A 21,228-nucleotide genomic window follows, 5' to 3' on the forward strand; every position below is an offset into this window, starting at 1 on the left:
ACCAGTGGGATCTCTCCACGGTCTCCATGATGACTGCCTGTACAGTCTCTTGGATTTGCATGAACTGACATTGCACTGGGCACCTTCAGATAGCCCTAGAGTTAACACTGGGATTATTCTAGATACGAAGGAAAACCTGCATCTTTCCTTGGACATTGTAATCAAGGAACTTGAATGAATCAACCATCATAGTTTTTTTAAAAATACAAACTTTCCCCTCCCTTACTTCTGGTGTTCTTCTCTTTAATTAATTATCTTTAATTTAATTTTGTTTGGACTGGACATAACCCCTGAATTCTTCCAACTCAGTCATTTCAGAGTTATAAAAGAAAGTAATGAAAGAAAATCGAGATTTCGCACACATGACTTTCTCTCAGATATTTATAAGTGTATCTGCTGCTTTGCTTTAGATTAGCTTTTTTAACCCAGAAATTCTAGAATTCTAGAATACTTTCCCCTTTATCTCTTTTCCCACTCATTCCTTCTCCAGATCCCTGTGTTTCTTTCAGGGAGCTAGGTATGGAGGAATACAGAAATGGAAAGACAGCCTAGCCTCACTGAGGCTTATATGTTAAAAACAAACACATATATATCACAAAATAATATAGATTACAGGTAATAATTCCAACATCAGGATGTGTGTGTGTGTAATTTAACAACAAGTTCTCCTTGCCGTATTGGGATGTGTATTGTAATAGTTTTATGATTAAAATCAGCTTACACGGTTTTGCCAGCATGTGGTTGTCCCAATTAAATTCTGGGAAAGTAAATTATCCCAAATTAATATGAATCATTCCTAATTACAATGAATAATTTACCAGTAAAATATATATTATGCCACATAAATATGAGAGGTCTGTTTTCCCCCAATTTAGTCTTTGTAAATACACATTTCAAATCCACACAAACCAATGGGGAGGAGCACGGGAATTCAAAGACTGTAAGTGTGCTTCTAGTTTATAAGTATGTGTTTTCCTCTCTATATTCTATCTAAGGCTTGGATTTATTATTCAAGTTCTTGAGAACAGTGGTTTATGGGCCTGTAGCTCAAAGTCTTTATTTTCTGTGCATCCTGAAATAATTATCATTATCACTTCTAGAAGAGATAGTGCCTACAGAGAACTGATTATTTGAGCATGTGTTTAGGCCAGCTTGGGGCAGAGAACCCACCTCCCAGGGCCTGAGATGAGCTGTGTGACCCCAGGCAACCTCTTAGAGCTCTTTTCTCATCTGTGAATTCACGGGATTAGATGCATACATCTCCATAGTCCCTTACAAACTCCAAATTCTGTAGGGACACCCCCCCCCCCCAAATAATGAGAAAAGCTGGGCAAGACTTGGGTTCTTTAAACAGCGTTTCTGCTGTGCATCTACAAACAGGCCTTTATGGCAATCAATATTAAAATTAAATCAATATTTAATAGGATAGCAGGCACAAATATAAATTTGTCCGATTCCCTTATATTCTTTATTCCTTAATTGCATAGTCTCGCCTTTTCTTTCTGCAAGCTGGTTTGTGCAAATTTTCCACCCTAGCCCCAACTGAGGTATTTCCAGGGGGAACACAGCCCATTCCATCACCTCCCCAGGAGATTTTTAATCCAAACTGAGCCCTGGGCAGAGTTTCCCCCGCTCACCGGGTGGAGCTAATCACCTGGGGCTTAATCTAAAATTCATTCTGCCTAGTCTCATCTCTGTCCAAGGCCCAGGGAGGTTTAGGTTAAAGAACTGTACTCGGTATGTAGTGGGTTCCGCCAACTCTGGCTTTTCTCACTCTTTCCTGCTGGGAGGCGTGGACGGTGCTGGGCAGAGCTGCCTGCCTCCAGGCGGGGAGGAAGGAGAACAGATGGCCCGCTGGGGGTAGGGGGATCACGTGTCGGACCTCACGCTGGGCTGGATCCAGACATCTTTCAGGACCCAGGCCCTTAGGCTTTTCAGCGACTCCACCTAGGCACACGGCACGTGTCTGGGGCAAAGCCGTGTTCATTTTGGTGAAAGCTGGGGAATCAGGGGAAGGCGGCTGAAGGTTTGGGGAGGGGGAGGCGGGGCTGAAGAGATCTGGCTTCGAGCAAAGGCAGTGTTCTGAAATTGAAATACAATTAGGTGACGACCTGTCTGCCCAGACGCCTGAGGCCCTAACGTGGGTTAACTCCCAGGGGCTGGAGAGGGAGGCGGGGGTGGGGGGTGGAGGGGGCTCAGGCCCGCGCGAAAACTTGCACGACGTCCTACTTTGCTCTCGCTCCACTTAGCAGCCTTCCGCAAAACTCCAGGCCTCTCCTTTGCCGAGCAGAAAGGCCACACGTTCATACATATGCAGGAGGATAAGTTTAGCTTGCAGCCCCCCGCGCGCCGAGAGGCCCTGAGCGGCGCACCGTGCATCACCCGCGCTCGGGGGCGGGCTCTCGGCTCCGGCCGCAGACTGGCGGGCGGCTCAGCCACTTGCGGGCTGCGCGCCCCGGCCTGGCATCGCCCTTTTAAAAAGTCTTCCGCAGGCGGCCGCCGCAGCGGCAGCCGGAGGAGCCGAGTTCATCTGAGGACAGCCCCAGTTCTCAGAAATCCCTTCCCTGCTGGAACATCAAGCTCCCTTTACTGCAGTTGAACAAACTGCCCTAGATTGGGGGATGAGGAACCCGCCCCAAACTCGTGCAAGGAGCTCCGGGCGCCCGCGCCCACGTGAGCTAACCTTGAAATTAGCCCCCGCACCCAGGCGGGAGGTGGCGAAGGCTGGAGGGGGCGGGGGCCGGCTGTCGGCCCCTCGAGGCCCAAGCCCTTGGGTTTGCGCCCTCCGCTGGCGCGCACCGCCCCCACCACCCTGTTTCATAACTTATGGGGTTGCATTTTTTCTTTTTAACTCTTCGGGGTTGGGTAGGTGCGTATGTGTGTGTGTTGGCGGGGGTGGGGCGGGTAGAGGCACCTTCCCCATCCCCCACGCCCGCGAAGAAGAGGAAAACCTGCCCTGCGGGCTCCCCTGGGAGCACTGCAGAGTAGGGTGTCGGGATGACATAAGCTTCTAAACATAGCCCGCACCGCACCCCAACTCTGCGCGCCGCGAGCAGGGCTGGGGCGGGAGCGAGGGGAGAGCAGGGAGGCGGGTGCTGCTGTCCGCGGGCGGGGCGGGCCGGCCCGCCCGGCTGTGCGGGAGGAGATGACTTTGCAGGAATCGTGTTCGCAGAGTTTGCAGGCAGTCTCTCCCGCGACGGTCGGGCCACGGGGTTAGGAAGCATTCCTGCCATTCCGCGCTCTCTCCTGCCTCACAAAAGCCACACACACACACACGTGCGCACGCACGCACGCAACCCTGGGATCTAAGGTGTCTTTTTTATGTAAATCAACCCAAACCCCCAGCCTTAGCGCCCCGGGTGGATTTGCCCGGGGGCATCCACGCCCTCCAGCCTCCCGCCTGCCTCGGGGCTAAGCCCGCGAGGGGGTCGGAGCGGCCCTCCCGGTGAGTCAGATGGGCTGTGTTTCCTGTGGTTGTTGTGGAACAGTTTGTCCTTTTTACCAACCCCCCCCCCCCCCGCCCGGTCTCCACCCCCTTGGTAAATATAGCGCTCACGTTTCATCATCTCTTTGTCCAACGAGCGCCAGACACCCCGGCCCGCGGCCCCCGCCGCCTCCCTCCTCCTCCCGGCTCGCAGTTACCTCGTGTAACCCCGCGCGGGCAGGAGGCGGGCAGCAGCTCGCCCCGCGCCGGCTCTGCACCCCCTCGCTTCCCGCGGCCGTACACTCCTGTCCCCTCCCCTGCTGCCAACTCCAGCTCAAGTTGTGCCCCCAAGCCACCGTCCCACCCCCTCTGGCCCGGTGTCCCGGGGGCCGGGTCGGGGTGTGTGCAGGTGCTGGGGGAGGTAGCCCTTCTTCCCAGCCCCGGGCGTCACCCGGCGCTCTGGCCAGTAGTGGCTCTTCCATTTAGCCAACCTCCCCTCTCCCAAGTCCCAAGGCCGCCCCCTGTTCCCCTCCTGAGCGCAGGTGACGAGCTGCTGAGACAGTGTCTGATTCACAGAATGCTGAACCAGCGACGCGCACTTGGGGGTGGGCGCTCCGTGAACGTCCCCCTCCCACCCTCTCACCCCAAAGGGGAGTGGGCTGGAGGGGCGGGAAAAAGCGAGGTGGGTGGATAACAGCTTACCCTTCCCTCTCTCCCTTCCCCTCCCGGTTTCATTTCCACACATACAACCACCCACCGGGGACCGGAGGCGGCTGGTGTTCTCTGAACGCAGGGAACTGGCTCTCTCTCTGGTCGCCTGTTTACTTCCCTGCTCCTCTTCGCCCTCCCTCCTCCTCGCCCCCACCGCCCCACGCTGCCTCCCGCCCCGGAGCAGCTGGGAAACCTGCAGGAAAACACTGCAGTCATGAGACTTCCCTGGACCCGCCGAGCTGTGGCCTGGGTTTGCCCTGCCTGGCCCTGCCTTGCCTTGCCTTGACCTGGGTCCACTTGGGGCACTTGGTCCTGGAAAGAAAGGCTTTTGGGGCTCCCCATCCGGGAATGTGGAAGAGGTGACAGCCTCCATCCTTGCCGCCCTTTTCCTCTCCCCTCTTGGCACCAGATATCATCCTGTGGGGGCCCTGCCTGGCTGCCCTTTTGGCTAGGGCTCTGGGCCACCCCCATGAGTGGCCACCTGTCCAGAGATGGCTAGTGAGAGAACTGACAGTGTGTAAGAATCCGGCATCCAGGATGCTGCGGGGCTGCGGGGCTGTCTTATCTGCCATCACAGCCTGTCCTGGTCAGAACGGGGCGCCCAAAGTTCCCTGCTGACCAAGGTTTTCAGGCAGAGCCCCTAAAACCCGCTCCCAGGGACACACCCTCTCTTTATGGAGTCCAGGCCAACAAAACCTTCTCTTTCAAAGCTTGTTTCCCAGCAGCGAAGAATTCATCCTGTCTTCCTAAGTGAGCTGAGTGAACAAAGAGCTCCAGGAGGCCATGAGGGTGAGCTGTGGGTGCCGCCTGCCTGAAGTTCACCCCCGTTTAAAAGCCACCTCTTCACCACAGCTCTCTGCTTCACTGCCATGGTTACCAGCTCCCTGTCCTCCGCAGCACCAACGTTGTACAGAGGCAGAAACAAACATGGGCATTTTAAATGTTCTTTTAAATATCCAAAACACAGCTTTGGTATTTTGGTAGAAGGGAAGGGGGAATGCACGCCCTGGAGGTTTCATGGTTTCCTTCTGACCCCATGACCCTGAATAAATCTCTCACCCTGACTGGCCTCTCAGCTGCTCAAGGAGGGAAAGAGGCTTATTGAGATACTAGAGAGTGGAATTCACAACAGAACAGGTGCACCCACGCTGGCGAATCTTACTCAAGGCAGACTAGCTCTCCCCTGTCCACACAGCCTCAACCCCCAGCTGCTGGGACTGTCCCACCCATCAGACGACACCATCTGCTGCTTATTCTGTACCTGACTCAGGGCAGTCCCCCTCCACCCACCCCTGTTAACATTTTTGGGGAATTTAGCAGCCTCGTGGAATAAGGACCTGAGACCCCAGTACATACACTGTAACCATTTGCCCCCTCCACCCTGCCTCGGACCTTTGTCCTATGGGTACCCTGGACCTTTTTCACCTCTAAATAACAGCAACACCACTGCTATTTTCATTTCACGCATCATGTTCCCTGACCAACACGTCTTTCCTTGCCACCTTATTTAGTCTAATAACCCCATTTAAGCCATTCTTTCACCTTAGTTTGACCTTCAACCTACTTGTTCACCGTTCTTCATTGCCCTTAGATTCTCACATCCCTCCTATCCAGCTTAGATCTCATGGTCTATCCTCTATCACTGTATCATCCACACCCCTCACTTTCTTCTTCCTGGGGCCACCCACCCGGCAAAACCCTGAGTCTATCCGGCTTAACACACTGGAGAAAGACAACTGTGCTGTCTGTTGTCACTAGCTCTCTGATCCTAAATCTCAGGTGGGCTCTCAACACTGCCCTTCTGCATTTCCCTAGTCGGCTTCCTCTCCCGCACTCTGAAATGACACCTTCTATCCTCAAACACCCACCCCCCCCCACCACCTCTCCCCTTCCTCACCCGGAGCTGAAAACCTTGCTTCTTAATCACTGGGAAAATAAAAAATACAAGCAATTTCACAAGAACTGCCTCATCTTCCCACGGCCATGGCTTCCACCCTACCTGCCTCTGACTCTACCTTCCTTCCTGTCACATGGGAGTAGTGTCCCTGCCCTTCTACTTGGCACCATGATCCCTTCCCCTCTTGACTATTTAAGTGGTCTCTCCTGAAATTATCTCCTCATCTTCTCCTCATTGGCTGTCCCCCTCTCCTAAATAATTCACGTTGATACAGAAACATGATATACTCCTTCCTTCCTTTATATGTAGAAGTATGTAAATATATGTATCTCCTTAGCCCCCAGTTCCCCTCCAATATTACCCTTTTGCCATTTTTTTCTTGGCAACAAACATCTCAAAGTTGCCTGTATGTCTATGCTTCTTATTCTCTCTTGATCTCATGCCAATCCAACTTTCACTGTCCTTGGGCCACCAAAATCGCTCTTGGCAAGGTCTCAAATGACCCCTATCCTACTGCATCTATTAGGTATTTCCCTTCATGCAGCTGGAAGCAAAGAAGTCTAAGGAGTGGCCAGGAAAGTACGAGGAAAACAGAAAAATATGGCATCTGAGAAGCAAAGAGAAGAAACTGTTTAAGGAGGGGAAAGGAGTTTAATTCTCTCTTCATCTCCTTTGCTGTTTTCAGTTCTTCTCCTGGCTCTCTAAACATTGGGGTGCCCCACGGCCCTGTTCTTTGGCTCTTGTCTCCGCCCATGCTCATTCTCTTGATGATGGAATCCTTAACTTCTGTCTGCCAATAACTTCCATTTTTGTTTGCTTAAGTAGGCTTCACACCCTGCACGGGGCTCGAGCTCATGACCCTGAGATCAAGGCCTGAGCTGAGATCAAGAGTTGGAGGCTTAACTGACTGAGCCACCCAGGCCTCCATGACTTCAAATTTTTATCTTCTGTCCAAACCTCGCTCTTGAATCCCACACTTGACTCTCCAGCCGTCTACTCATCGTTTCCACTTGAGTTATCTAACAGGCATTTCAAACTTAACATATTAGGATTGGACTATTGATTATTTCTCCCCTCAAGGGCTCCATAACAAAGCCCTCCTATCTTAGAGAAGGGCATTCCTGTGCTTCTGCTTGCTCAGGCCAAAAACCGAGGAGTTATCCTTAATTATGCTCTTTATGTATACCCCACAGCTAATCTATCAGGAACTCCCGTCAGCTATATTTTCCAGACGTATCCAGAATCTGGCCCCTGTCATCACTTCCTCTACCACCTTCCTCTCTTGTGTTGCTAACTGCAGTAGCCTTCTAGCTCCCACCTTGCCCTCCTTCTTTTCTCAACACAATTGCTAGAGTGCTCTTCCTGCTGTACATATCAAGTCACATCACTGCTTTGCTCAAAACTCCCCAGAGACCCCCATCTCCCTAGGAGTAACTGTCCAAGTGCTTGCAATGGGGATGGGGACGAGGCCCATTCCATCTGCCTGAAAAGTGACTCTCTGATTTCCTCTCTTGTTTGCACCCCACCCCCGCTCTGCTGCGGCCACTCTGCCCACCTTGCTTATTAGGGAACTTACGAGCCACACTTCCACTTTATTTGTCACGGTTCTTTCTTCTCCCTGGAACCTCTTCTCCAAGAGGGGTCTGCATGGTTCACTCCCTCACCTGCTCCAAGCCTTTGCTCAGCTCTCCCCCTCTAAAAGTGGTCCGCACTGGGCACCTGGGTGGCTCACTCAGTTGAGCGAGCGACTCTTGATTTCGGCTCCAGCCATGAGCTCATGCTTCATGGGTTCGAGCCTCATGAGGGGTCTCTGTGCTGACAGTGGTGAGCCTGCTTGTGATTTTCTCTCTCTCTTTCTCTGATCCTCCCCGACTTGTGCGTACACACACTCTCTCTCAAAATAAATAAATAAACATTAAAAAAAAAAAGTGACCTGCCCTGGCTCTTCTACTATTCCTGTGATTGCCTTTGTCTACATTTTCTTTTTTTCTGTGTCACTTATCATATGCTGATCTGCTACACATTTTGCTTATTTATTATATTTGCTGTTTCTTCCCTGTCTCCTGCTAAATACAAACTGTTTTGCTGGCTGATGTATTCTGTTTTAAATTTTTATTCTTTTTTATTTTTTGGCTGGAGTATTCTTAGTGTCTAGAACAGTGCCTGGCAGTTAATACGCTTTCAGTAAAATTTGCTGAGCGTTGACTAAACAGAGGATAAGCAGCCAAAAAAAATTTGTTTTGAACTCTGGCTAACTATATGTCAGGCACCCCAAAATGCGCTGTGTGGTCTTAGCACTCCTGGTTTATAGGTGAGGAAGTTAAGGTTCAGAGAGGGTAAGTGGAAAAGCCAAGCTCCCACCGTGGCAAAGCTAGGATTTGAGCTCAGGACTCTTGAGTCCAGACCTCGTGTTCCTACTCTCTCCATTACTGTGTCCCTGTAAATAAGCTGTGAGGCCAAGAGTGACTTCTTTCTGCTGTGGCGGCAGGTAAGCTGTGGAGATGCACAGTGGCTTGTGACATCTCCAGATGCCACCTGAGTTTGTGTGTGGGAGTAAGAGGGGACACATAGGTCCCTTCCCCTACTCTAGACTGGTGCTGAAGAAAGGGTGAGGGTGATAGGCAAGGACATAGTCAAGGCTTGCCCCGGGGTATTTTGGCCACTTGTGAAGATGCTGGGCATATTTGTATAAAAGAGGTAGCATGGTGCGATAGATTTGTTTCTTGCATTTTAAATTCAATGCATTTTAAACAAGGATTGGCTGGGGTCTCTATTAATTTGGGACCCAGGTTGATGGCACAGCCACCCTTTGGAACACTCAAGTCATAATTTCTACTTACATCTCATGTCACCATCCCAGCTGTAAGGGGAGCCGGAAGCACGCTCTTCCCAGGCACCCAGAAAGTAGAGAGCCAGCGATCTTTCTTGGGCCCACGTCCAGTGGGAAGCTTGAGGAAGCTCTTCCTGCAGCAATCCTTGTAGATGGCAGCAACAGACTCTGGACAAAATATAAACAACAATCACCTGAGGCCCCTGAAGGCTGAACCAAAGCACACAGATAGTTGGCATTTGGAAGATGGGAATGACCTGAGAATTTCCTGTCTATTATGGATTTTGATGTGGGGGTCCTAATTTGACGTCCTAATTTGTGCCATTTAAAATAGTTAAAAATATTCATAGAAAGCCGACAGCATTATTGGCTTGAAGAGCCACAGGATACGTTTTAGAGTGACCACAAGGGCTGGAAAGTAAGGGAAGAAACTCGAGAAAAGAGCGCGGGAGGAAAAGTCCCAAATTCTGGGAGTAAAGTCTGTCCACATCTCAGGCGGATCCCAAATGGATGCCTAAGACGGCATAAGTGAACTCAAGTACACATATCTCTACATTTTATTTTGTCTATTTATGTTTTTAATGTTTTATTTATTTTTGACAGAGATAGATGGAGTGTGAGGGAGGGAGGGGCAGAGAGAGAGAAAGACAGACAGACAGACAGACATAGAATCCCCAGCAGGCTCCAGGCTTCAAGCTGTCCACACAGAGTCCGATGTGGGGCTCAAACCCATGAACCATTAGATCATGAACTGAACCGGTTGGATGCTTCACCGACTGAGCCACCAGGCACCTCCACACATCTCTACATTTTAAACAAATAAAAGTGAGATCAGGTTGTACTTTTTAAATCTCATTTTCAGCTAGCAATTTTCTGTGGATGTTTTCCATATTCCTCATTATGTTCTTCTACGGTATTGAAAACGAGAATATATCTTTTGAATAAGTAAGCATTCACGTGGTTCAATTAAAAAAATATAAAAGGCTATATAATGAAAAATCTCTTTCCCAACCCTGTCCCTTAGCTATCAGAAGCAACTATGTATTACTCCCCACCTTTTTGGTGGGGGGGGGGGGTAAATCCTTCCTATTTTATGTATATCCAAGCAAATACATGTATCTTGCTCACATTGTACACAAATGGTTAATATCCTAACAGTGCTCTGTACCTTATTAACTTAATATATCTGGAGGATCACTACAAATCAATACATATAAGTTCTTCATGTTTAAGGGCTGCCATAGAATTCTGATATAAATGTACCTTAATTTATTTAACAAGTTCCCTGCTGCTCAGTTTTTTGGTTACTTGGAGTCTTTTGGAATTCAAAAACTTATTACCATAAATAACCCTCTTTCGCATTGGGGCAATGCGGCTGTGGGATGAGGTTCTTGAAATGAAATGCCGGATTAAAAGATAACCTGTGTTTGTAATTCTGAAAGATGTCAAATTGCTGTCCCCAACGTGTGTACCAATTTCTACATGCCTGTGAGTGAGTGCACAGAAGTACCCGTTTCCCCACATTCTCATCAATGAGTGGGTTAAAAACGTCTCTGATCTTTATCAATCAATCTGATTGATAAAAATAATACTTCAGGGTGCTTTTTTTATTATTCTTTTGAGAAAGAGAGAGTGTGAGTGGGGGAGGGGCAGAGAGAGAAGGGGAGAGAGAATCTCAAGCAGGTTCTATGCCATCAGTGCAGAGCCCAACGAGGGGCTCAAACCCATGAAACTGTGAGATCATGACCTGAGCCGAAATTTAGAGTCAGACACTCAACTGACTGAGCCACCCATGAGTCCCTTTCAGGGTGCTTTTAATTTTCAACCTCTCTCATTATAGGCAAGGTTGAATATCTTTTCATATGTTTGATAGCTTTTGCTATTTCTATTTTTAATCCATAGCCATTACCCTTTTTCATTCAGACTGTAAGCTTTTCCCCTATAGAGTCTTTCTATATTAGGACATTAGCCTTTTATCTGTGAGTAAGGATCCAAATATTTTCCCCAACCCATCATCTGTTTTTTAACTTTGCTTATTGTTTGTGCTATGCAGAAATTTTTTTTTGCGGTTGTTGTATTTTTCAGTTTTCTATACTTCTAGATGTCATTTTCATAATTAGAAAGGCCTTCCATATTCTTATTATTAATTATCTCACGGCTTTCTCTAGAGCCCTTTATGATTTTATTGATCTATTTAAAATTTTTTCCTGGTGTAATTTGTGAAGTGTGTACCCCATTTAACTTTTCTTCAAGTGATATTCAGTTATTCCCACCCCAGGTGTTGATCTCATTTTTTTACATGTGTAGTCATGTTATCTCTGAATAATGACAGTTTTTTTTTCTTCTTTTCTGAGCTTTATGCCTTCTCTTTCTTCTTCTTACCTCACTGTACTAAGCAAAAGTTCTAGTAAAATGTTGTCTAAAGTAGGAGTGGTCATGGGGGGTGCCTGGTGGCTCAGCTGGTTAAGTGTCTGACTTTGGCTCAGGTCATGATCTCGCGGTTTGTGAGTTTGAGCCCGCATGGGGCTCTGCGCTGACAGCTCAGCGCCTGGAGCCTGATTCTGACAGATTCTGTGTCTCCCTCTCTCTCCGCCCCTCCCCTGCTCGTGCTCCGTCTCTCTCTCAAAATAAGTAAACATTAAAAAAGATTTAAAGTAGGGGCTGTGGGCGTCTCTTTGCCTTGTTCTTAATCTTACCCACCAGCAAATGGGTAAACAATCAGCCGGCTGTGCCTTGCCACGTTCCTCTCCACAAAGTTGATGCCAATTTGAACTACTCTGTAGTGCATGGAGTTGCCTAGGAAACCATAACCATTAAGTCTGATATTAGCTGTAGGTTGTAGATGCCCATTATCACATTTGGAAAGTACCCTTCTATTCCTAGTGGGGTGAGACTTTTTATCCTAAATTTTGACAAATGCTTTTTCTATATCTACGGGGATGGTCATATGCTTCTTTAGGGCCTTTATTCTATTAATGTAGTGAATTACATTAATTTATTTTTGAACGTGAAATCAACCTTGCATTTCTGGAGTCCACCACCCTTGGTCGTGATTTATTATCGTTTTTATATATCTCTTGATTCTATTTGCTAATAATTCGTTAAGACATTTTACATTATGTTCATGAGGGATCTTGGTCTGTAACTATCTTTCTTGCACTGTCCTTGCTATGTATTGGTTTGAGATACCACTTTAGCCATACACGAAATTTCTGTTTATATTTGAGTCCTTTTTTGGATTTTATATTACATTCTGCTCCATTAATATTTGTCTTTCTTATCTCATTATTGTTAATGGGCGCATTGTTGGCTATTTCAGAATTAGGTTATTTCCGGCTTCCTGCCACCACAGACAACACTGTAATAAACAGTATTTTGGCTAGATCTTTTCCAACTCCTTGGTTATACCCTGAGTATAAATCCTTAGGAGTTGAATAACTGGGTCAATGGGTAGACATAATTTTTAGAATTTGGCTACTCTGTTAACTGGTATCCCATCAGGAGAATAGAAACCATGCTAATTGTTTCAATCAGGGGACCTAATTTAGGGAATGATTATTATTGTTGGAAGGGCTAAAGGAACAGAAAGGGGAAGTTGAGATAACCCCTAGATTAGTAACTGTAGGAAGCCACTACCAACCTTCGGATTGTGGAGCAAAGAGGAGAAGGTGGTGGTGTTGCCAGAGCCCAGGACACATTCACTGCTGACAGTGCTGATAACTGTGCTTGCGCTTGAGACCACTGATGTCACTGCCAGAGTCCCTGCAGAATGGTGGAACCATAGTCACCCTGCTGTTGCAACTTCTGGAGACACCAAAGGGTGCCCCACTGCTTCAGCAGATGTAGCTGGAAGCAAGAGAAGTATACAAATGCGTTCTTCCTTCCTGCCTTCCAGTCGCCCCTCCCATCCACCAATGCCTCCCAGACTGAACCTAATCAGAACTAAGATGCCAAAGAAGTCTGGAAAAGTCGTTTGCAGAATCCAGCTCCAACTGAGAGAAGCAAGGCCAGTATCAGGGACACTGGATCTGTATGGTTGCACAAAGCTCCATCCCTCGAAAAACCCCGTGCTGTCACTGTCTTGAAATTCTTCATACTTTCCGAGCAAGGGGTCTTGCATTTTTATTTTTGCATCGGCCCTGCAAATTATGTGGTTGGGCCTGTCCAGCCGAGCTTGGAGGGAGGAGAATGGAGCTGAGAGCGAAGAGGAAAATGCCAGGGCCGCTATGTTGCCAGAATGCTCTACCACAAAGTTTACAACAGTTTGAATTACTTACCAATGAGGGAGTTGCCTGGGAAACCACAAATTAGTTATGGTGCTGATAGGGAAGTTCTTAAGAGTTCCCCTAAACAGTCCAGTGGTTCCAAAAGCAAGAGCAGAGAAATCAACAAATTGGTGTTCTGCTCTCCCAACTCAGGGAGTCTGATTAGAGACCCCCCACCCCCGCCTGCCCCTGAGCTCGGATTTGTAATGTCCCTACCTCACTCCTAAAGGGGGAAACAGATCTGACCGGTGAGTGTATTGGTTGTCATAAAATTGACATATTATTGCTTTGCTTTTGTACATCTGGCCTATCCATCATTAAATTAATCTTCTATTGTTCTTTCTAGAACTTACTGGTGCAGGGGAAATTTACTCAGCATTAGGTGGGTCAGGCTCCTGGATCTATCTGCTCCTGGAAGCAGACACCGGTCCTCACATTGGCCCTGAAGAGCCCAGCAACACAAAGGGAATGGAGAAGATGTTCAGAGAAGGGCCTTCAGATTTGGGGAGGGTAGTTATATTATAGCCAGGATCAGAATGTGGCCCTGTCATTGCAGGAGTTAGGGAGGCCATGTGGAGAGGAAGCAGAGGGACCTCAGAGGGAGCCCAGACTTGTGCTCCAGCCCTTTAGGGACCAAGAAGGGCCCACTTTCGGATGAGGCACTTTCAGATATACCTCCCCACCTGCCTGCCACTGTTGTCTACAATGTCCTTCTTAAGGATCCATTTCCTGAGTTAAAGCCCGTAGGTAATTTCCTATAGTTACTCATAAAGGAAGTCATTCATTCACTCATTCATTCTTCAATAGGCTGGGCCTCCACCCTACGCTAGCACTGGACTTGGCATCAGGGTTATAGTGATGAGTGGGACACCCATGACACCTGCCTCCCCAGCCCTATGGTCTAAAAGGGGAGGAAACTAATCAGTTGCAACACCCTGTGATCTAAGCTCTGACAGGAGAATTAAAAGGTGCTTCAAAAGCAAATGAAACAGGGGTCCCTCACCCTGTCGGAGCATCAGGGAGAGATAGAACAAAGCTGAGGAGAAGTGAGGTAAGCAAGGAGGGGAAAAGGGTGGAGGGATGTTCCAGGAAGGGGGGATAGCAAGTACCAAGTCCAGAGGTGCGAGAATAAGCTCCTGTAAGAAACCGAAAGAAGAGCAGCTTGGGGGAGAGCTGAGGTCGTGTCGGAAAGGGCTGTGGATATCCACATGGCCTTGATCCTGAGGGCAGTGGCAAGCCCTTCAGATTTTTAGCCTGGAAGGAGACAGAGATTTATACTTTAGGATACCCCTCTGTCTGCTTTCTGAAGAATGAACAGAAGGGAGTCATGCTTAGAGGAAGAGGAGAAGAGCCCAGGGGAAGAAGGGAAGAAAGTAGCTTGGAATAGGATGGTGGTAAAAGGATGGAGAGAAGTAGGCAGATTCTGAAAAGTTTAAGATGAAAAACTGACAGGGCTTGGGAATCAGATTGGGTGGAGAAGGGCAAGGGAGGGGCTAAGCAGGTCTCTTAGGTTTCTGGCTCAGACAACCGTGGGACAGATCTGTAGGCGAGGACAGAGAATTGGCTTTTGGGTGAGCTGAGCTGAGGTGTCCGTGGAGCTGCCTAGCAGACAGTTAGTTGGATGGATGGCTCCTTACCTTGAATTACTTTATTATAGATTAATAACCAAACTTGCAAAGTACTAAGGGGATAAGACACAACAATCTTTGTTTTGCTGAAGGAAGGAAGACTAAGCAAAAGCCCTGAACTGTCTCCCACCTTGAAATCATAGATCCACTGAGAGATCCCCCTCTCCTCCTGGTTGCACTAAATATCCTGCACTTCTGCTAGAACATTCCTCTTACTGCTCAGTTGCCTGCTTACCCATCAGTATCTCTTACTAGATTATGAGCTGGTGGCAGGATGTGGGTTCAATTCATCTTTGGCTTTCCAGTGCCTTCTAGAATGCCCTGAACATAGTATACTCGTCTCCCAATGAGTGACTTTAAAATGTACTGAAAATTCTGCAACTAAGTGAATAGCTGTTACATGGAAAAAACCCAAACAAACCTCTATTCATTTTAGTGGGAAAAACCATGTTGTATGCCATCCCAAGATACCAAACAATTTTCACAGATAGAACACTGTATCACTTGAATAATGGCAACAAATGAAGTTAAAGAATAAGCACAATTTGGGGCACCTGGCTGCCTCAGTCCATAGAGCATGTGACTCTTGATCTCGGGGTCGTGAGTTCGAGCCCCATGTTGGGCATAGAGATTACCTAATTAAAAAAAAAAAGAATAAGCACAATTTCAAAGTGAAATCAATACAGTATATACAGAAAAGGTAATGTATTAAAACTTTATTGTACTTACTCATTTTTCTTCTTGCCTAGTATTTTAATCTTTTGATGACTTCTGTATCCACACAGGGTTAAAAATAAATTCATAGCCCAGAACAATATTTCTAGGGTAAAATAAATTTAAACATGGGAGTGCTTGGAAATAGTTCAGGCACACAACAGGTCACAGAGTCACAGATGCTGTTGTTTTTCAATCCTCTCATGGGGCATATGTATACAAAACAAAATGTTTTGGGTTTACACAAACATGGCTTATGATTTAAATTTGTTCCAAATAATATTCCCTACAATAAACTGCTGTGTCAAGAAAGTTGGTGAATGGTCTTTGTTTGAAACCCTGATGAAATACGACTTCTTGTTTATTATCTCTGTGGTCTATTTTTGAGTCTAAGAGTTGTCATTTATATTTATATTTATATCTATAAAGAAAGAAGTCACAAAGTGGTATAACTTTCAAGAGGTGTAATGGTCCAAAGTTGCTAATGCATAAAAGAGAGATGAATGAAAAACGGATGGATGGATGAATGAATGAACGAATGGACACCTAGCAAGGCCCTCTGGTAAGGTCAGAAGGAACCCTTGTTGTATGACAGAGGTCTAAGAACACTGAGGAGCATACAATGATGGAGAAAGTGATGAGAAACCCAAGGAGGAGCCAAGGCAGAAAACAGAATATGGAAGAATTTTAGCTACCCCTTCGTGATCATTCAGTATGTGCTATGTGTAATGACGAAATTATCTCTGCTGGACACTTGGGCTCTGCAGGGAGCCAAGCATACAGTCTAATTTTCCCACCCTGAGGACCTTGCCCTGCATACCAGCCCTGAAGGCCTTCATTTCGTCTGGGTTGCAAACTTGAGGGTGGCTCCTTCAAGTTTCTAGTCCACTCGGTGGAAAGACCCTCACTTGTTTTGCCCAGTGGGAATTCTCTCTCCTCCTACAAACTGGCCTGGGTTCTGCCATCACCTGTATTCCCTATGGACTTGGAAACTAGGATGTCAGATACTTTGTGTGCAGCTGGGCCGCCATGTTGACGCTAGTCTGTCAGGTTGGCCTGACTTCACCTGGGCCTAGAGCGCTACAGCCTTGTTAGTCCAGGGTTGTGTTGGGCAGTTAGCACATGGCAGTCATGACTTTACTCTTCCTCCCAGTCAGCAAAAGTGTCACCCCTCACCTCTACTCCTACTGCCTCAACTTAAAACAATCTGGAATGGGGAACTGTTTCTTGCATTTACCATCTACCTGGCATATGCATTCTTTGAAATGTAGGTATCTTTTTCCCCTTCCCTTCCCCATCCCCATTGTCTATTTTTGCATTTGTTTCTCTGGTTTCCATACACGACTTTATTGTTTTACTGTGTGTCCACTTTGCTCCTTCTGCTCTGTCCCAGTGCTTCATTTTTTCCTGATCTCTCTTTCTTTCCCCTATATTTCTGCATACTTGCTCTGTCTGTGGCTTCACACTAATGTATGTGAAGATCAGTGAGAGCTTTTCATCCCCCAGACCAATGGAAAAACTGGAGAGAGCTCCGAGTGTGAGCATTACGTGGATAGAAGTGGAAGAACATACTACATTGCAAAAACAACTTCAACATGATTGGATCTTAAGTCTCAGGAGATGGTAGCCATTGAAATCCTGTACATCTATGTTAAGTTTTATCCAAGGTTTTCTTAAGCTTTCAGTTCTACTGCAAGGCATTCTACTAAACAAGCCTGTGTTTCCCATTAGCTCATAGATGAGCAGGGGTTTGGGACAAAGGTGGTGTAGAAAGCTAATGTGGTGGTTCTGCAAGGGGTCTGCAATAATTACAGGAACCTTCTTTCCATCACTAAGCAATTGTCTTCAGCCAACTCTCAGTTTCCAGCTTCTTGCATCTGGTGTTTATAGTCGAAAAGGTTTGTGACTTTTCCCACGGAGGCACCTGCCATATTGGAAGGTCTATAATGGAGTTTTGGCTTTGACCGGAGATGGAGAGAAATGAACTGACATGAGAAAGTCATATCTTGGTGTTAGGCTGATTTCAATAAATTATAAATTGAAGTGGCCACACTGAGTGAGGCCACCCATTCAGCCCAAGTTATATGAACAGGGGTTTAAGATGTCAGTGCTCTCATAGTTCATATTACCATGCTGGATCTAGATGGAAATTTTACTCGACACAACCACTTAAGGGGGAATATCGTGTCTGAGTTATTTTAAAAAGGCAGTCTGTCTTCTCTTAACACTTTTATACTTTCAGTGTTTTATAAGCATCTCTGTCACCTGAAATGGAGGCAAAGCATTATCGCTCTCATGTCATGGGCGAAGAGATGATGCACAGACATTAATCGACTTTCACCTTGCAGGGCAATGGCTGAGTCATTCAGGGTCACAGGTCTCCTTTTTGCTGCTTATTCTATAGGACAGCATCACCTCGTGGTCAGCAAGTTAAAAGTCCTGCTCTCCTACTGATGGAGGCAGTCTGTTGGTGACCTTGAGTGACTTTCATGTTCTCTCTGGATGCTTGTTTTCTTGCTGGAAGTCTAGATAACACACCCACACTTCTGATTGTATCTTTTTTTTTTTTTTTTAATTTTAACTAGGAATGATGGGATCACACATGAGGGATTTCATATTATACATAAGCAGAGAGTCTCCAGGTTAGAAAGGACCTAGAAAGGGCACCTGGCGTAGGGGTCCTAAAAATTTGCCTTACGAGAAATAGTGAAAGAGTTTAAAAACTACAGTTTCTCAAGGCCCATCCTACTGAAATGGAAAACCTCAATATGAGGACCAGGATTCTGTGTTTTAAAAAAATCACTCCAGGGGCGCCTGGGTGGCTCAGTCGGTTGAGCGTCCGACTTAGACTCAGGTCATGATCTCAAGATTCGTGTGTTCGAGCCCCACATCAGGCTCTGTGCTGACAGCTCAGAGCCTGGAGCCTGCTTCCGATTCTGTGTCTCCCTCTCTCTCTGCCCCTCCCCTGCTCATATTCTGTCTCTCTCTGTCTCAAATATAAACATTTAAAAAAAAAAGAATCACTCCAGGTATTCTGGTGCAGGTTTAGAAATCATGGCTTAAGTGGAACCACTCCATGGGCATGGGGGCAGGACACATGCTCCTTAGCTCTGGTAAGGGGTGAGATGTGCACTTTAAATATGTAGGCCACGGGATCAGAATCCAACCCCCTTAAAAGCAAGGGGACCAAGAGGGGATGGGAGATGAGTTGGATGAGAGGAGGTGTTGGGGAACCCTGGACTCTGCTTTTGCCACTAAATCCTTGAGCTTAAATATGGAAGCTGGTAAAATCCCTGAATGGAGCCAGCCTCGGCATTATGCAGCTGTGTGACCTTGGACAAGCCACTCCCCATCTCTGGGCCCTGGTTTCCTGTCTGTAAAATGGGAGTGTGGGCTTATTGATCTCTAAGTTGCTCCTAGGACACTTTGACAGTAACCTACTATCCTTTTTGATGATATCCTTTTTGACAGTAACCTACTATCCTATGATTCTAAAAGCTCTCCATTATCTTAATTTTTTAATAGAATGCCTTATGGACCCAGCGCTTGTCCCACTGAATCTGTTTTCAGTCACAGGCTCCCCTGAACAGTATGAATGCCGTGCCCGGTCCCTGAGACAGTGCGACTCAAGCATTCCAAGATGTTTCTTTGCCCTCTTCGGCTGGAAAAGCGACCTCCAAGAAGGTGATATCTAGAGAAGGGAGACAGAAATCTAGATTGCAAAGGTATATGGAAGAAAATATGATTTGGTCTGCAGGGAGGTAAGTATCCTAGCAGACACCTCTGCGGCAGGTGAGGGTAATTCTACCTGCTGTGTGCTGCTTCAGAAGGTGACCAGAGAAGGCTCCATCATCTGGCAACGACTGAATGTTCTCCAGTGACCATGCTCACCTTGCCCCGGGTCATGGCCGCTGTTGGCAGGAGATGCGCGTAACGGTTATAGTAGCTGGCACCAGCATTGGCTCCTCAGGCTCAAGTCTGGCCAACTGCAGAAGCTCAGCAAGGAAGGCTGTGGAAGCAGCAGCGTCTTGCAGGCCAGAAATGATCAAGTGTTCACCACGACTGGAAAGGAACCAAAGGAGAACAGTTTTGGTGAGAGAGCCAAAGCTGAGGAGCCAAGTAGTAGGTTTTATTGGGCTTTTGTTAGAGTCAAGGAAATTCAACGGAGGGACATTTATTGAGTACCTCCCGTGTGTCAGAAACTGTACAGGGCTTTAGGAATTCCAAGACAAGCAAGGCACAGTACCTTTCTTTAGGGGTTTATAATCTGGGGAAGTAGTTCTCCCTCAGAACAAATATCATGTCATTCTAGTGGTGACAGCATCGTGGGGGAGGGGCTTACAGGGTCTTGGGCAGCAGGAGAGGAAGGCAGGTGAGGTGACATCTGAGTAGGACTTTGCCAGGAGAAGGGGGCAGATAGGCCAGCGAGGCAGAGAAGACAAAATTAGCAAAGACAAGCATGGTGCCCTTGGGAAGCGAGAGCAGGTTGGAGGTGTGGGGGCGATAGTGACACACAGGGGAGAGGAGAATGCGGAGGTACAGCTTTGGACTGAGCTATAGAGTTGGGCTTAGTGCGTGTGTGCGTGTGCATGTGTGTGTGTGTGTGTGTGTGTGTGTTTGCGTAAGGGCTTTAGCAAAGGGAGTCTCTTGTTAAATAGTTGCACTGGTGTTTAAAAATATTGAAAAGAATATGGAGGACGGATGGGTGGAGAGCAAGGTGGAGCCAGGGGCCATATTCAGAAGGGAGCTGGGAGAAAGACAGTGGGGCACTGGGTCCTGTTGTGTCTGGGTGTGAGCAGTGTGTGAAAGAAAGGTGCAAAGAACGCTTCTTGGTTTCCTGGCTTGGTCCAGGGCTCCAGAGATGCCACCTCCCTGCCCCCACTCCCTCCTGCTCCAAGTCTGTATCAGTTGGGCTGGTGGCCTCCTGCTCTCTGTTTCTAGAACAGTCTTGCCAATCTTCCTCATTTTCCTATTTCCAGTTTCAGTTAATCTTTCTTTATCTGCACCTGATTGACTTTAAGGGTCCTGAAATCATCACGTGGTTCGATACCTACAGTAGTAACAAAACTGCAATCTGGGCTGCCCCTTTCTCCGTGTCTATATAAGCTAAGTTGCCGCCTTCATCCATTAATCACCTCTGTAACTTTTTGTAGCTTATACAGCTGTGAGCTTACAGAAAGTCCATTTGTCTTGACAGAGGCATTTGCTCTTGTGTAAACAGTGGTGAATACAGCCGGCACCATTTAAAGGAAGGGAGGAGAAGAAAATAGGATGAGTTGTTGTGTGCCTGGAATCTTAACATTTACTTATTTTAGGTTCTGGGTGTCTTTTATGGGCTCGGGGAGCTATATCCAACCCCCTTTCTAGAGCTGCTGTTTCTTCCACAGGCTGTTAAGTTTGCACGCTCCAGGCACCTCGGTATATACGTATATACGCTTCCATTCACGGCAGGAGGGAGTTTTGTGTGGGAGGAAGGTCTACCTAGAGAAAGGAGCGGATGGCCCAGATGTTTGATCCACTGGGGTGAGCCCCTTCAGGACAGGCGTGGGCAATGGGGCAAGGCGCTAGGGACATCTGGAAAGACCTGAGAACTGGCAAGGAGGCAAGAGCCTCCCTCCCTCCTTTGCCATTCCGAAGGCAGGGTGGGCCAACCTCTCTCCAGGTTCACCTCAAGGTTTACAAGGGTCAGCGTGTTTGTGCTGGCCTTGACATTTTCACAAATTGCTCTGTAGTTGTTTTCATTAGTTTTATTCCAGCTG

The 21,228-nt window shown here is 47.2% G+C and overlaps 1 protein-coding gene across 8 annotated transcripts in view; it reads left to right on the forward strand.

Annotated features, from left to right (window-relative positions):
• Window positions 1–21,228, forward strand: part of LOC123593690 (serine/arginine repetitive matrix protein 3-like) — a 31,919-nt gene that overhangs the window by 2,612 nt on the left and 8,079 nt on the right. For 6 of the 8 annotated variants that reach the window (XR_006710463.1, XR_006710459.1, XR_006710462.1 and 3 more), the window contains exon 2: window positions 19,040–19,153. The gene's annotated coding sequence lies outside the window, so the exon portion shown is untranslated. Of the gene's footprint in view, window positions 1–16,622; window positions 18,167–19,039; window positions 19,154–21,228 lie in introns of those variants that run through there. The other 2 variants (XM_045469988.1, XM_045469989.1) reach the window with 2 other exon arrangements.

Source organism: Leopardus geoffroyi, chromosome D4 (assembly GCF_018350155.1).
Source record: "Leopardus geoffroyi isolate Oge1 chromosome D4, O.geoffroyi_Oge1_pat1.0, whole genome shotgun sequence".
Lineage (NCBI taxonomy): Eukaryota > Metazoa > Chordata > Mammalia > Carnivora > Felidae > Leopardus > Leopardus geoffroyi.